This window comes from Lissotriton helveticus, chromosome 5_1 (assembly GCF_964261635.1).
Source record: "Lissotriton helveticus chromosome 5_1, aLisHel1.1, whole genome shotgun sequence".
In the NCBI taxonomy this organism is placed as follows: Eukaryota; Metazoa; Chordata; class Amphibia; order Caudata; family Salamandridae; genus Lissotriton; species Lissotriton helveticus.
The window spans coordinates 1491726939-1491743197 of NC_136065.1; positions in this window are offsets into that span (position 1 = coordinate 1491726939).

The following is a 16259-nucleotide window of genomic DNA, read 5'->3' on the forward strand; positions in this document are numbered from 1 at the left end:
CATGTCTGACCTGGGGTGGTGTGGAGTGCAAAAAAACGATGGATTTAGGCCCAGATCTCTGTACTGGGGTGAATGTATGACATTGTTCTACATTCTGTCTATCAATTGTTGTTTCTGCATTTGTCACCCCGAGTGGGATGGGTATGCTCAGACCTGAGTCCCATGCTCTCCACACCACTGGAGTCAAGCTATCCAGGCTGATGAAGGCTGATAGCCAGAAACCGGTCCTTGGATGCTTGATTCCAGTCCAGGAAAGACATGGCTTGGCAGTTCGGGCTGGACTGTTCCCATGAGGCACAGGGTCAAGGCTGATTTGCATATGGCCATGTCTGACCTGGGGTGGTGTGGAGTGCAAAAAAACGATGGATTTAGGCCCAGATCTCTGTACTGGGGTGATTGTATGACATTGTTCTGCATTTTGTCCATCTATTGTTGTTTCTGCATTTGTCACCCCGAGTGGGATGGGCATGCTCAGACGTGAGTCCCATGCTCTCCACACCACTGGAGTCAAGCTATCCAGGCTGATAGCCAGAAACCGGTCCTTGGATGCTTGATTCCAGTCCAGGAAAGACATGGCCTGGCAGTTCGGGCTGGACTGTTCGCATGAGGCACATGGTCAAGGCTGATTTGCATATGGCCATGTCTGACCCGGGGTGGTGTGGAGTGCAAACAAACGATGGATTTAGTCCCAGATCTCTGTACTGAGGTGAATGTATGACATTGTTCTGCATTCTGTCCATCAATTGTTGTTTCTGCATTTGTCACCCCGAGTGGGATGGGTTTGCTCAGACGTGAGTCCCATGCTCTCCACACCACTGGAGTCAAGCTATCCAGGCTGATGAAGGCTGATAGCCAGAAACCGGTCCTTGGATGCTTGATTCCAGTCCAGGAAAGACATGGCTTGGCAGTTCGGGCTGGACTGTTCCCATGAGGCACAGGGTCAAGGCTGATTTGCATATGGCCATGTCTGACCTGGGGTGGTGTGGAGTGCAAAAAAACGATGGATTTAAGCCCAGATCTCTGTACTGGGGTGAATGTATGACATTGTTCTGCATTCTGTCCATCAATTGTTGTTTCTGCATTTGTCACCCCGAGTGGGATGGGCATGCTCAGACGTGAGTCCCATGCTCTCCACACCACTGGAGTCAAGCTATCCAGGCTGATGAAGGCTGATAGCCAGAAGCCGGTCCTTGGATGCTTGATTCCAGTCCAGGAAAGACATGGCCTGGCAGTTCGGGCAGAACTGTTCCCATGAGGCACATGGTCAAGGCTGATTTGCATATGGCCATGTCTGACCTGGGGTGGTGTGGAGTGCAAAACAACGATGGATTTAGGCCCAGATCTCTGTACTGGGGTGAATGTATGACATTGTTCTGCATTCTGTCCATCAATTGTTGTTTCTGCATTTGTCACCCCGAGTGGGATGGGTATGCTCAGACGTGAGTCCCATGCTCTCCACACCACTGGAGTCAAGCTATCCAGCCTGATGAAGGCTGAAAGCCAGAACCCGGTCCTTGGATGCTTGATTCCAGTCCAGGAAAGACATGGCTTGGCAGTTCGGGCTGGACTGTTCCCATGAGGCACAGGGTCAAGGCTGATTTGCATATGGCATGTCTGACCTGGGGTGGTGTGGAGTGCAAACAAACAATGGATTTAGGCCCAGATCTCTGTACTGAGGTGAATGTATGACATTGTTCTGCAATCTGTCCATCAATTGTTGTTTCTGCATTTGTAACCCCGAGTGGGATGGGTATGCTCAGACGTGAGTTCCATGCTCTCCACACCACTGGAGTCAAGCTATCCAGGCTGATGAAGGCAGATAGCCAGAAACCGGTCCTTGGATGCTTGATTCCAGTCCAGGAAAGACATGGCTTGGCAGTTCGGGCTGGACTGTTCCCATGAGGCACAGGGACAAGGCTGATTTGCATATGGCCATGTCTGACCTGGGGTGGTGCGGAGTGCAAAAAAACGATGGATTTAGGCCCAGATCTCTGTATTGGGGTGAATGTATGACATTGTTCTGCATTCTGTCCATCAATTCTTGTTTCTGCATTTGTCACCCCGAGTGGGATGGGTATGCTCAGACGTGAGTCCCATGCTCTCCACACCACTGGAGTCAAGCTATCCAGGCTGATGAAGGCTGAAAGCCAGAAACCGGTCCTTGGATGCTTGATTCCAGTCCAGGAAAGACATGGCTTGGCAGTTCGGGCTGGACTGTTCCCATGAGGCACAGGGTCTAAGCTGATTTGCATATGGCCATGTCTGACCTGGGGTGGTGTGGAGTGCAAAAAAACGATGGATTTAGGCCCAGATCTCTGTACTGGGGTGAATGTATGACATTGTTCTGCATTCTGTCCATCAATTGTTGTTTCTGCATTTGTCACCCCGAGTGGGATGGGTATGCTCAGACGTGAGTCCCATGCTCTCCACACCACTGGAGTCAAGCTATCCAGGCTGATGAAGGCTGATAGCCAGAAACCGGTCCTTGGATGCTTGATTCCAGTCCAGGAAAGACATGGCTTGGCAGTTCGGGCTGGACTGTTCCCATGAGGCACAGGGTCAAGGCTGATTTGCATATGACCATGTCTGACCTGGGGTGGTGTGGAGTGCAAAAAAACGATGGATTTAGGCCCAGATCTCTGTACTGGGGTGAATGTATGTCAATGTTCTGCATTCTGTCCATCAATTGTTGTTTCTACATTTGTCACCCCGAGTGGGATGGGTATGCTCAGACGTGAGTCCCATGCTCTCCACACCACTGGAGTCAAGCTATCCAGGCTGATGAAGGCTGATAGCCAGAAACCGGTCCTTGGATGCTTGATTCCAGTCCAGGAAAGAAATGGCTTGGCAGTTCGGGCTGGACTGTTCCCATGAGGCACAGGGTCAAGGCTGATTTGCATAAGGCCATGTCTGACCTGCGGTGATGTGGAGTGCAAAAAAACGATGGATTTAGGCCCAGATCTCTGTACTGGGGTGAATGTATGACATTGTTCTGCATTCTGTCCATCAATTGTTGTTTCTGCATTTGTAACCCCGAGTGGGATGGGTATGCTCAGACGTGAGTTCCATGCTCTCCACAACACTGGAGTCAAGCTATCCAGGCTGATGAAGGCAGATAGCCAGAAACCGGTCCTTGGATGCTTGATTCCAGTCCAGGAAAGACATGGCTTGGCAGTTCGGGCTGGACTGTTCCCATGAGGCACAGGGTCAAGGCTGATTTGCATATGGCCATGTCTGACCTGGGGTGGTGTGGAGTGCAAAAAAACGATGGATTTAGGCCCAGATCTCTGTATTGGGGTGAATGTATGACATTGTTCTGCATTCTGTCCATCAATTGTTGTTTCTGCATTTGTCACCCCTAGTGGGATGGGTATGCTCAGACGTGAGTCCCATGCTCTCCACACCACCGGAGTCAAGCTATCCAGGCTGATGAAGGCTGATAGCCAGAAACCGGTCCTTGGATGCTTGATTCCAGTCCAGGAAAGACATGGCTTGGCAGTTCGGGCTGGACTGTTCCCATGAGGCACAGGGTCAAGGCTGATTTGCATATAGCCATGTCTGACCTGGGGTGGTGTGGAGTGCAAAAAAACGATGGATTTAGGCCTAGATCTCTGTACTGGGGTGAATGTATGACATTGTTCTACATTCTGTCTATCAATTGTTGTTTCTGCATTTGTCACCCCGAGTGGGATGGGTATGCTCAGACGTGAGTCCCATGCTCTCCACACCACTGGAGTCAAGCTACCCAGGCTGATGAAGGCTGATAGCCAGAAACCGGTCCTTGGATGCTTGATTCCAGTCCAGGAAAGACATGGCCTGGCAGTTCGGGCTGGACTGTTCGCATGAGGCACATGGTCAAGGCTGATTTGCATATGGCCATGTCTGACCCGGGGTGGTGTGGAGTGCAAACAAACGATGGATTTAGTCCCAGATCTCTGTACTGAGGTGAATGTATGACATTGTTCTGCATTCTGTCCATCAATTGTTGTTTCTGCATTTGTCACCCCGAGTGGGATGGGTTTGCTCAGACGTGAGTCCCATGCTCTCCACACCACTGGAGTCAAGCTATCCAGGCTGATGAAGGCTGATAGCCAGAAACCGGTCCTTGGATGCTTGATTCCAGTCCAGGAAAGACATGGCTTGGCAGTTCGGGCTGGACTGTTCCCATGAGGCACAGGGTCAAGGCTGATTTGCATATGGCCATGTCTGACCTGGGGTGGTGTGGAGTGCAAAAAAACGATGGATTTAAGCCCAGATCTCTGTACTGGGGTGAATGTATGACATTGTTCTGCATTCTGTCCATCTATTGTTGTTTCTGCATTTGTCACCCCGAGTGGGATGGGCATTCTCAGACGTGAGTCCCATGCTCTCCACACCACTGGAGTCAAGCTATCCAGGCTGATGAAGGCTGATAGCCTGAAACCGGTCCTTGGATGCTTGATTCCAGTCCAGGAAAGACATGGCCTGGCAGTTCGGGCTGTACTGTTCCCATGAGGCACATGGTCAAGGCTGATTTGCATATGGCCATGTCTGACCTGGGGTGGTGTGGAGTGCAAAAAAACGATGGATTTAGGCCCAGATCTCTGTACTGGGGTGAATGTATGACATTGTTCTGCATTCTGTCCATCAATTGTTGTTTCTGCATTTGTCACCCCGAGTGGGATGGGTATGCTCAGACGTGAGTCCCATGCTCTCCACACCACTGGAGTCAAGCTATCCAGCCTGATGAAGGCTGAAAGCCAGAACCCGGTCCTTGGATGCTTGATTCCAGTCCAGGAAAGACATGGCTTGGCAGTTCGGGCTGGACTGTTCCCATGAGGCACAGGGTCAAGGCTGATTTGCATATGGCCATGTCTGACCTGGGGTGGTGTGGAGTGCAAACAAACGATGGATTTAGGCCCAGATCTCTGTACTGAGGTGAATGTATGACATTGTTCTGCAATCTGTCCATCAATTGTTGTTTCTGCATTTGTAACCCCGAGTGGGATGGGTATGCTCAGACGTGAGTTCCATGCTCTCCACACCACTGGAGTCAAGCTATCCAGGCTGATGAAGGCAGATAGCCAGAAACCGGTCCTTGGATGCTTGATTCCAGTCCAGGAAAGACATGGCTTGGCAGTTCGGGCTGGACTGTTCCCATGAGGCACAGGGACAAGGCTGATTTGCATATGGCCATGTCTGACCTGGGGTGGTGCGGAGTGCAAAAAAACGATGGATTTAGGCCCAGATCTCTGCATTGGGGTGAATGTATGACATTGTTCTGCATTCTGTCCATCAATTCTTGTTTCTGCATTTGTCACCCCGAGTGGGATGGGTATGCTCAGATGTGAGTCCCATGCTCTCCACACCACTGGAGTCAAGCTATCCAGGCTGATGAAGGCTGAAAGCCAGAAACCGGTCCTTGGATGCTTGATTCCAGTCCAGGAAAGACATGGCTTGGCAGTTCGGGCTGGACTGTTCCCATGAGGCACAGGGTCTAAGCTGATTTGCATATGGCCATGTCTGACCTGGGGTGGTGTGGAGTGCAAAAAAACGATGGATTTAGGCCCAGATCTCTGTACTGGGGTGAATGTATGACATTGTTATGCTTTCTGTCCATCAATTGTTGTTTCTGCATTTGTCACCCCGAGTGGGATGGGTATGCTCAGACGTGAGTCCCATGCTCTCCACACCACTGGAGTCAAGCTATCCAGGCTGATGAAGGCTGATAGCCAGAAACCGGTCCTTGGATGCTTGATTCCAGTCCAGGAAAGACATGGCTTGGCAATTCGGGCTGGACTGTTCCCATGAGGCACAGGGTCAAGGCTGATTTGCATATGGCCATGTCTGACCTGGGGTGGTTTGGAGTGCAAAAAAACGATCGATTTAGGCCCAGATCTCTGTACTGGGGTGAATGTATGTCATTGTTCTGCATTCTGTCCATCAATTGTTGTTTCTGCATTTGTCACCCCGAGTGGGATGGGTATGCTCAGACGTGAGTCCCATGCTCTCCACACCACTGGAGTCAAGCTATCCAGGCTGATGAAGGCTGATAGCCAGAAACCGGTCCTTGGATGCTTGATTCCAGTCCAGGAAAGAAATGGCTTGGCAGTTCGGGCTGGACTGTTCCCATGAGGCACAGGGTCAAGGCTGATTTGCATAAGGCCATGTCTGACCTGGGGTGATGTGGAGTGCAAAAAAACGATGGATTTAGGCCCAGATCTCTGTACTGGGGTGAATGTATGACATTGTTCTGCATTCTGTCCATCAATTGTTGTTTCTGCATTTGTCACCCCGTGTGGGATGGGTATGCTCAGACGTGAGTCCCATGCTCTCCACACCACTGGAGTCAAGCTATCCAGGCTGATGAAGGCTGATAGCCAGAAACCGGTCCTTGGATGCTTGATTCCAGTCCAGGAAAGACATGGCTTGGCAGTTCGGGCTGGACTGTTCCCATGAGGCACAGGGTCAAGGCTGATTTGCATATGGCCATGTCTGACCTGGGGTGGTGTGGAGTGCAAAAAAACGATGGATTTAGGCCCAGATCTCTGTACTGGGGTGAATGTATGACATTGTTCTGCCTTCTGTCCATCTATTGTTGTTTCTGCATTTGTCACCCCGAGTGGGATGGGCATGCTCAGACGTGAGTCCCATGCTCTCCACACCACCGGAGTCAAGCTATCCAGGCTTATGAAGGCTGATAGCCAGAAACCGGTCCTTGGTTGCTTGATTCCAGTCCAGGAAAGACATGGCCTGGCAGTTCGGGCTGGACTGTTCCCATGAGGCACATGGTCAAGGCTGATTTGCATATGGCCATGTCTGACCTGGGGTGGTGTGGAGTGCAAAAAAACGATGGATTTAGGCCCAGATCTCTGTACTGGGGTGAATGTATGACATTGTTCTGCATTCTGTCCATCAATTGTTGTTTCTGCATTTGTCACCCCGAGTGGGATGGGTATGCTCAGACGTGAGTCCCTTGCTCTCCACACCACTGGAGTCAAGCTATCCATCCTGATGAAGGCTGAAAACCAGAAACTGGTTCTTGGATGCTTGATTCCAGTCCAGGAAAGACATGACTTGGCAGTTCGGGGTGGACTGTTCCCATGAGGCACAGGGTCAAGGCTGATTTGCATATGGCCATGTCTGACCTGGGGTGGTGTGGAGTGCAAACAAACAATGGATTTAGGCCCAGATCTCTGTACTGGGGTGAATGTATGACATTGTTCTGCATTCTGTCCATCAATTCTTGTTTCTGCATTTGTCACCCCGAGTGGGATGGGTATGCTCAGACGTGAGTCCCATGCTCTCCACACCACTGGAGTCAAGCTATCCAGGCTGATGAAGGCTGAAAGCCAGAAACCGGTCCTTGGATGCTTGATTCCAGTCCAGGAAAGACATGGCTTGGCAGTTCGGGCTGGACTGTTCCCATGAGGCACAGGGTCAAGGCTGATTTGCATATGGCTATGTCTGACCTGGGGTGGTGTGGAGTGCAAACAAATGATGGATTTAGGCCCAGATCTCTGTACTGAGGTGAATGTATGACATTGTTCTGCATTCTGTCCATCAATTGTTGTTTCTGCATTTGTATCCCCGAGTGGGATGGGTATGCTCAGACGTGAGTTCCATGCTCTCCACACCACTGGAGTCAAGCTATCCAGGCTGATGAAGGCAGATAGCCAGAAACCGGTCCTTGGATGCTTGATTCCAGTCCAGGAAAGACATGGCTTGGCAGTTCGGGCTGGACTGTTCCCATGAGGCACAGGGTCAAGGCTGATTTGCATATGGCCATGTCTGACCTGGGGTGGTGTGGAGTGCAAAAAAACGATGGATTTAGGCCCAGATATCTGTATTGGGGTGAATGTATGACATTGTTCTGCATTCTGTCCATCAATTCTTGTTTCTGCATTTGTCACCCAGAGTGGGATGGGTATGCTCAGACGTGAGTCCCATGCTCTCCACACCACTGGAGTCAAGCTATCCAGGCTGATGAAGGCTGATAGCCAGAAACCGGTCCTTGGATGCTTGATTCCAGTCCAGGAAAGACATGGCTTGGCAGGTCGGGCTGGATTGTTCCCATGAGGCACATGGTCAAGGCTGATTTGCATATGGCCATGTCTGACCTGGGGTGGTGTGGAGTGCAAAAAAACGATGGATTTAGGCCCAGATCTCTGTACTGGGGTGAATGTATGACATTGTTCTGCATTCTGTCCATCAATTGTTGTTTCTGCATTTGTCACCCCGAGTGGGATGGGTATGCTCAGACGTGAGTCCCATGCTCTCCACACCACTGGAGTCAAGCTATCCAGGCTGATGAAGGCTGATAGCCAGAAACCGGTCCTTGGATGCTTGATTCCAGTCCAGGAAAGACATGGCTTGGCAGTTCGGGCTGGACTGTTCCCATGAGGCACAGGGTCAAGGCTGATTTGCATATGGCCATGTCTGACCTGGGGTGGTGTGGAGTGCAAAAAAACGATGGATTTAGGCCCAGATCTCTGTACTGGGGTGAATGTATGACATTGTTCTGCATTCTGTCCATCTATTGTTGTTTCTGCATTTGTCACCCCGAGTGGGATGGGCATGCTCAGACGTGAGTCCCATGCTCTCCACACTACTGGAGTCAAGCTATCCAGGCTGATAGCCAGAAACCGGTCCTTGGATGCTTGATTCCAGTCCAGGAAAGACATGGCCTGGCAGTTCGGGCTGGACTGTTCCCATGAGGCACATGGTCAAGGCTGATTTGCATATGGCCATGTCTGACCCGGGGTGGTGTGGAGTGCAAACAAACGATGGATTTAGTCCCAGATCTCTGTACTGAGGTGAATGTATGACATTGTTCTGCATTCTGTCCATCAATTGTTGTTTCTGCATTTGTCACCCCGAGTGGGATGGGTATGCTCAGACGTGAGTCCCATGCTCTCCACACCACTGGAGTCAAGCTATCCAGGCTGATGAAGGCTGATAGCCAGAAACCGGTCCTTGGATGCTTGATTCCAGTCCAGGAAAGACATGGCTTGGCAGTTCGGGCTGGACTGTTCCCATGAGGCACAGGGTCAAGGCTGATTTGCATATGGCCATGTCTGACCTGGGGTGGTGTGGAGTGCAAAAAAACGATGGATTTAGGCCCATAACTCTGTACTGGGGTGAATGTATGACATTGTTCTGCATTCTGTCCATCTATTGTTGTTTCTGCATTTGTCACCCCGAGTGGGATGGGCATGCTCAGACGTGAGTCCCATGCTCTCCACACCACTGGAGTCAAGCTATCCAGGCTGATGAAGGCTGATAGCCAGAAACCGGTCCTTGGATGCTTGATTCCAGTCCAGGAAAGACATGGCCTGGCAGTTCGGGCTGGACTGTTCCCATGAGGCACATGGTCAAGGCTGATTTGCATATGGCCATGTCTGACCTGGGGTGGTGTGGAGTGCAAAAAAACAATGGATTTAGGCCCAGATCTCTGTACTGGGGTGAATGTATGACATTGTTCTGCATTCTGTCCATCAATTGTTGTTTCTGCATTTGTCACCCCGAGTGGGATGGGTATGCTCAGACGTGAGTCCCATGCTCTCCACACCACTGGAGTCAAGCTATCCAGCCTGATGAAGGCTGAAAGCCAGAAATCGGTCCTTGGATGCTTGATTCCAGTCCAGGAAAGACATGGCTTGGCAGTTCGGGCTGGACTGTTCCCATGAGGCACAGGGTCAAGGCTGATTTGCATATGGCCATGTCTGACCTGGGGTGGTGTGGAGTGCAAACAAATGATGGATTTAGGCCCATATCTCTGTACTGAGGTGAATGTATGACATTGTTCTGCATTCTGTCCATCAATGGTTGTTTCTGCATTTGTAGCCCCGAGTGGGATGGGTATGCTCAGACGTGAGTTCCATGCTCTCCACACCACTGGAGTCAAGCTATCCAGGCTGATGAAGGCTGATAGCCAGAAACCGGTCCTTGGATGCTTGATTCCAGTCCAGGAAAGACATGGCTTGGCAGTTCGGGCTGGACTGTTCCCATGAGGCACAGGGTCAAGGCTGATTTGCATATGGCCATGTCTGACCTGGGGTGGTGTGGAGTGCAAAAAAACGATGGATTTAAGCCCAGATCTCTGTACTGGGGTGAATGTATGACATTGTTCTGCATTCTGTCCATCTATTGTTGTTTCTGCATTTGTCACCCCGAGTGGGATGGGCATTCTCAGACGTGAGTCCCATGCTCTCCACACCACTGGAGTCAAGCTATCCAGGCTGATGAAGGCTGATAGCCTGAAACCGGTCCTTGGATGCTTGATTCCAGTCCAGGAAAGACATGGCCTGGCAGTTCGGGCTGTACTGTTCCCATGAGGCACATGGTCAAGGCTGATTTGCATATGGCCATGTCTGACCTGGGGTGGTGTGGAGTGCAAAAAAACGATGGATTTAGGCCCAGATCTCTGTACTGGGGTGAATGTATGACATTGTTCTGCATTCTGTCCATCAATTGTTGTTTCTGCATTTGTCACCCCGAGTGGGATGGGTATGCTCAGACGTGAGTCCCATGCTCTCCACACCACTGGAGTCAAGCTATCCAGCCTGATGAAGGCTGAAAGCCAGAACCCGGTCCTTGGATGCTTGATTCCAGTCCAGGAAAGACATGGCTTGGCAGTTCGGGCTGGACTGTTCCCATGAGGCACAGGGTCAAGGCTGATTTGCATATGGCCATGTCTGACCTGGGGTGGTGTGGAGTGCAAACAAACGATGGATTTAGGCCCAGATCTCTGTACTGAGGTGAATGTATGACATTGTTCTGCAATCTGTCCATCAATTGTTGTTTCTGCATTTGTAACCCCGAGTGGGATGGGTATGCTCAGACGTGAGTTCCATGCTCTCCACACCACTGGAGTCAAGCTATCCAGGCTGATGAAGGCAGATAGCCAGAAACCGGTCCTTGGATGCTTGATTCCAGTCCAGGAAAGACATGGCTTGGCAGTTCGGGCTGGACTGTTCCCATGAGGCACAGGGACAAGGCTGATTTGCATATGGCCATGTCTGACCTGGGGTGGTGCGGAGTGCAAAAAAACGATGGATTTAGGCCCAGATCTCTGCATTGGGGTGAATGTATGACATTGTTCTGCTTTCTGTCCATCAATTCTTGTTTCTGCATTTGTCACCCCGAGTGGGATGGGTATGCTCAGATGTGAGTCCCATGCTCTCCACACCACTGGAGTCAAGCTATCCAGGCTGATGAAGGCTGATAGCCAGAAACCGGTCCTTGGATGCTTGATTCCAGTCCAGGAAAGACATGGCTTGGCAGTTCGGGCTGGACTGTTCCCATGAGGCACAGGGTCTAAGCTGATTTGCATATGGCCATGTCTGACCTGGGGTGGTTTGGAGTGCAAAAAAACGATCGATTTAGGCCCAGATCTCTGTACTGGGGTGAATGTATGTCATTGTTCTGCATTCTGTCCATCAATTGTTGTTTCTGCATTTGTCACCCCGAGTGGGATGGGTATGCTCAGACGTGAGTCCCATGCTCTCCACACCACTGGAGTCAAGCTATCCAGGCTGATGAAGGCTGATAGCCAGAAACCGGTCCTTGGATGCTTGATTCCAGTCCAGGAAAGAAATGGCTTGGCAGTTCGGGCTGGACTGTTCCCATGAGGCACAGGGTCAAGGCTGATTTGCATAAGGCCATGTCTGACCTGGGGTGATGTGGAGTGCAAAAAAACGATGGATTTAGGCCCAGATCTCTGTACTGGGGTGAATGTATGACATTGTTCTGCATTCTGTCCATCAATTGTTGTTTCTGCATTTGTCACCCCGTGTGGGATGGGTATGCTCAGACGTGAGTCCCATGCTCTCCACACCACTGGAGTCAAGCTATCCAGGCTGATGAAGGCTGATAGCCAGAAACCGGTCCTTGGATGCTTGATTCCAGTCCAGGAAAGACATGGCTTGGCAGTTCGGGCTGGACTGTTCCCATGAGGCACAGGGTCAAGGCTGATTTGCATATGGCCATGTCTGACCTGGGGTGGTGTGGAGTGCAAAAAAACGATGGATTTAGGCCCAGATCTCTGTACTGGGGTGAATGTATGACATTGTTCTGCCTTCTGTCCATCTATTGTTGTTTCTGCATTTGTCACCCCGAGTGGGATGGGCATGCTCAGACGTGAGTCCCATGCTCTCCACACCACCGGAGTCAAGCTATCCAGGCTTATGAAGGCTGATAGCCAGAAACCGGTCCTTGGTTGCTTGATTCCAGTCCAGGAAAGACATGGCCGGGCAGTTCGGGCTGGACTGTTCCCATGAGGCACATGGTCAAGGCTGATTTGCATATGGCCATGTCTGACCTGGGGTGGTGTGGAGTGCAAAAAAACGATGGATTTAGGCCCAGATCTCTGTACTGGGGTGAATGTATGACATTGTTCTGCATTCTGTCCATCAATTGTTGTTTCTGCATTTGTCACCCCGAGTGGGATGGGTATGCTCAGACGTGAGTCCCTTGCTCTCCACACCACTGGAGTCAAGCTATCCATCCTGATGAAGGCTGAAAACCAGAAACTGGTTCTTGGATGCTTGATTCCAGTCCAGGAAAGACATGACTTGGCAGTTCGGGCTGGACTGTTCCCATGAGGCACAGGGTCAAGGCTGATTTGCATATGGCCATGTCTGACCTGGGGTGGTGTGGAGTGCAAACAAACAATGGATTTAGGCCCAGATCTCTGTACTGGGGTGAATGTATGACATTGTTCTGCATTCTGTCCATCAATTCTTGTTTCTGCATTTGTCACCCCGAGTGGGATGGGTATGCTCAGACGTGAGTCCCATGCTCTCCACACCACTGGAGTCAAGCTATCCAGGCTGATGAAGGCTGAAAGCCAGAAACCGGTCCTTGGATGCTTGATTCCAGTCCAGGAAAGACATGGCTTGGCAGTTCGGGCTGGACTGTTCCCATGAGGCACAGGGTCAAGGCTGATTTGCATATGGCTATGTCTGACCTGGGGTGGTGTGGAGTGCAAACAAATGATGGATTTAGGCCCAGATCTCTGTACTGAGGTGAATGTATGACATTGTTCTGCATTCTGTCCATCAATTGTTGTTTCTGCATTTGTATCCCCGAGTGGGATGGGTATGCTCAGACGTGAGTTCCATGCTCTCCACACCACTGGAGTCAAGCTATCCAGGCTGATGAAGGCAGATAGCCAGAAACCGGTCCTTGGATGCTTGATTCCAGTCCAGGAAAGACATGGCTTGGCAGTTCGGGCTGGACTGTTCCCATGAGGCACAGGGTCAAGGCTGATTTGCATATGGCCATGTCTGACCTGGGGTGGTGTGGAGTGCAAAAAAACGATGGATTTAGGCCCAGATATCTGTATTGGGGTGAATGTATGACATTGTTCTGCATTCTGTCCATCAATTCTTGTTTCTGCATTTGTCACCCAGAGTGGGATGGGTATGCTCAGACGTGAGTCCCATGCTCTCCACACCACTGGAGTCAAGCTATCCAGGCTGATGAAGGCTGATAGCCAGAAACCGGTCCTTGGATGCTTGATTCCAGTCCAGGAAAGACATGGCTTGGCAGGTCGGGCTGGATTGTTCCCATGAGGCACATGGTCAAGGCTGATTTGCATATGGCCATGTCTGACCTGGGGTGGTGTGGAGTGCAAAAAAACGATGGATTTAGGCCCAGATCTCTGTACTGGGGTGAATGTATGACATTGTTCTGCATTCTGTCCATCAATTGTTGTTTCTGCATTTGTCACCCCGAGTGGGATGGGTATGCTCAGACGTGAGTCCCATGCTCTCCACACCACTGGAGTCAAGCTATCCAGGCTGATGAAGGCTGATAGCCAGAAACCGGTCCTTGGATGCTTGATTCCAGTCCAGGAAAGACATGGCTTGGCAGTTCGGGCTGGACTGTTCCCATGAGGCACAGGGTCAAGGCTGATTTGCATATGGCCATGTCTGACCTGGGGTGGTGTGGAGTGCAAAAAAACGATGGATTTAGGCCCAGATCTCTGTACTGGGGTGAATGTATGACATTGTTCTGCATTCTGTCCATCTATTGTTGTTTCTGCATTTGTCACCCCGAGTGGGATGGGCATGCTCAGACGTGAGTCCCATGCTCTCCACACTACTGGAGTCAAGCTATCCAGGCTGATAGCCAGAAACCGGTCCTTGGATGCTTGATTCCAGTCCAGGAAAGACATGGCCTGGCAGTTCGGGCTGGACTGTTCCCATGAGGCACATGGTCAAGGCTGATTTGCATATGGCCATGTCTGACCCGGGGTGGTGTGGAGTGCAAACAAACGATGGATTTAGTCCCAGATCTCTGTACTGGGGTGAATGTATGTCATTGTTCTGCATTCTGTCCATCAATTGTTGTTTCTGCATTTGTCACCCCGAGTGGGATGGGCATGCTCAGACGTGAGTCCCATGCTCTCCACACCACTGGAGTCAAGCTATCCAGGCTGATGAAGGCTGATAGCCAGAAACCGGTCCTTGGATGCTTGATTCCAGTCCAGGAAAGACATGGCTTGGCAGTTCGGGCTGGACTGTTCCCATGAGGCACAGGGTCAAGGCTGATTTGCATATGGCCATGTCTGACCTGGGGTGGTTTGGAGTGCAAAAAAACGATCGATTTAGGCCCAGATCTCTGTACTGGGGTGAATGTATGTCATTGTTCTGCATTCTGTCCATCAATTGTTGTTTCTGCATTTGTCACCCCGAGTGGGATGGGTATGCTCAGACGTGAGTCCCATGCTCTCCACACCACTGGAGTCAAGCTATCCAGGCTGATGAAGGCTGATAGCCAGAAACCGGTCCTTGGATGCTTGATTCCAGTCCAGGAAAGAAATGGCTTGGCAGTTCGGGCTGGACTGTTCCCATGAGGCACAGGGTCAAGGCTGATTTGCATAAGGCCATGTCTGACCTGGGGTGATGCGGAGTGCAAAAAAACGATGGATTTAGGCCCAGATCTCTGTACTGGGGTGAATGTATGACATTGTTCTGCATTCTGTCCATCAATTGTTGTTTCTGCATTTGTCACCCCGTGTGGGATGGGTATGCTCAGACGTGAGTCCCATGCTCTCCACACCACTGGAGTCAAGCTATCCAGGCTGATGAAGGCTGATAGCCAGAAACCGGTCCTTGGATGCTTGATTCCAGTCCAGGAAAGACATGGCTTGGCAGTTCGGGCTGGACTGTTCCCATGAGGCACAGGGTCAAGGCTGATTTGCATATGGCCATGTCTGACCTGGGGTGGTGTGGAGTGCAAAAAAACGATGGATTTAGGCCCAGATCTCTGTACTGGGGTGAATGTATGACATTGTTCTGCCTTCTGTCCATCTATTGTTGTTTCTGCATTTGTCACCCCGAGTGGGATGGGCATGCTCAGACGTGAGTCCCATGCTCTCCACACCACCGGAGTCAAGCTATCCAGGCTTATGAAGGCTGATAGCCAGAAACCGGTCCTTGGTTGCTTGATTCCAGTCCAGGAAAGACATGGCCGGGCAGTTCGGGCTGGACTGTTCCCATGAGGCACATGGTCAAGGCTGATTTGCATATGGCCATGTCTGACCTGGGGTGGTGTGGAGTGCAAAAAAACGATGGATTTAGGCCCAGATCTCTGTACTGGGGTGAATGTATGACATTGTTCTGCATTCTGTCCATCAATTGTTGTTTCTGCATTTGTCACCCCGAGTGGGATGGGTATGCTCAGACGTGAGTCCCTTGCTCTCCACACCACTGGAGTCAAGCTATCCATCCTGATGAAGGCTGAAAACCAGAAACTGGTTCTTGGATGCTTGATTCCAGTCCAGGAAAGACATGACTTGGCAGTTCGGGCTGGACTGTTCCCATGAGGCACAGGGTCAAGGCTGATTTGCATATGGCCATGTCTGACCTGGGGTGGTGTGGAGTGCAAACAAACAATGGATTTAGGCCCAGATCTCTGTACTGGGGTGAATGTATGACATTGTTCTGCATTCTGTCCATCAATTCTTGTTTCTGCATTTGTCACCCCGAGTGGGATGGGTATGCTCAGACGTGAGTCCCATGCTCTCCACACCACTGGAGTCAAGCTATCCAGGCTGATGAAGGCTGAAAGCCAGAAACCGGTCCTTGGATGCTTGATTCCAGTCCAGGAAAGACATGGCTTGGCAGTTCGGGCTGGACTGTTCCCATGAGGCACAGGGTCAAGGCTGATTTGCATATGGCTATGTCTGACCTGGGGTGGTGTGGAGTGCAAACAAATGATGGATTTAGGCCCAGATCTCTGTACTGAGGTGAATGTATGACATTGTTCTG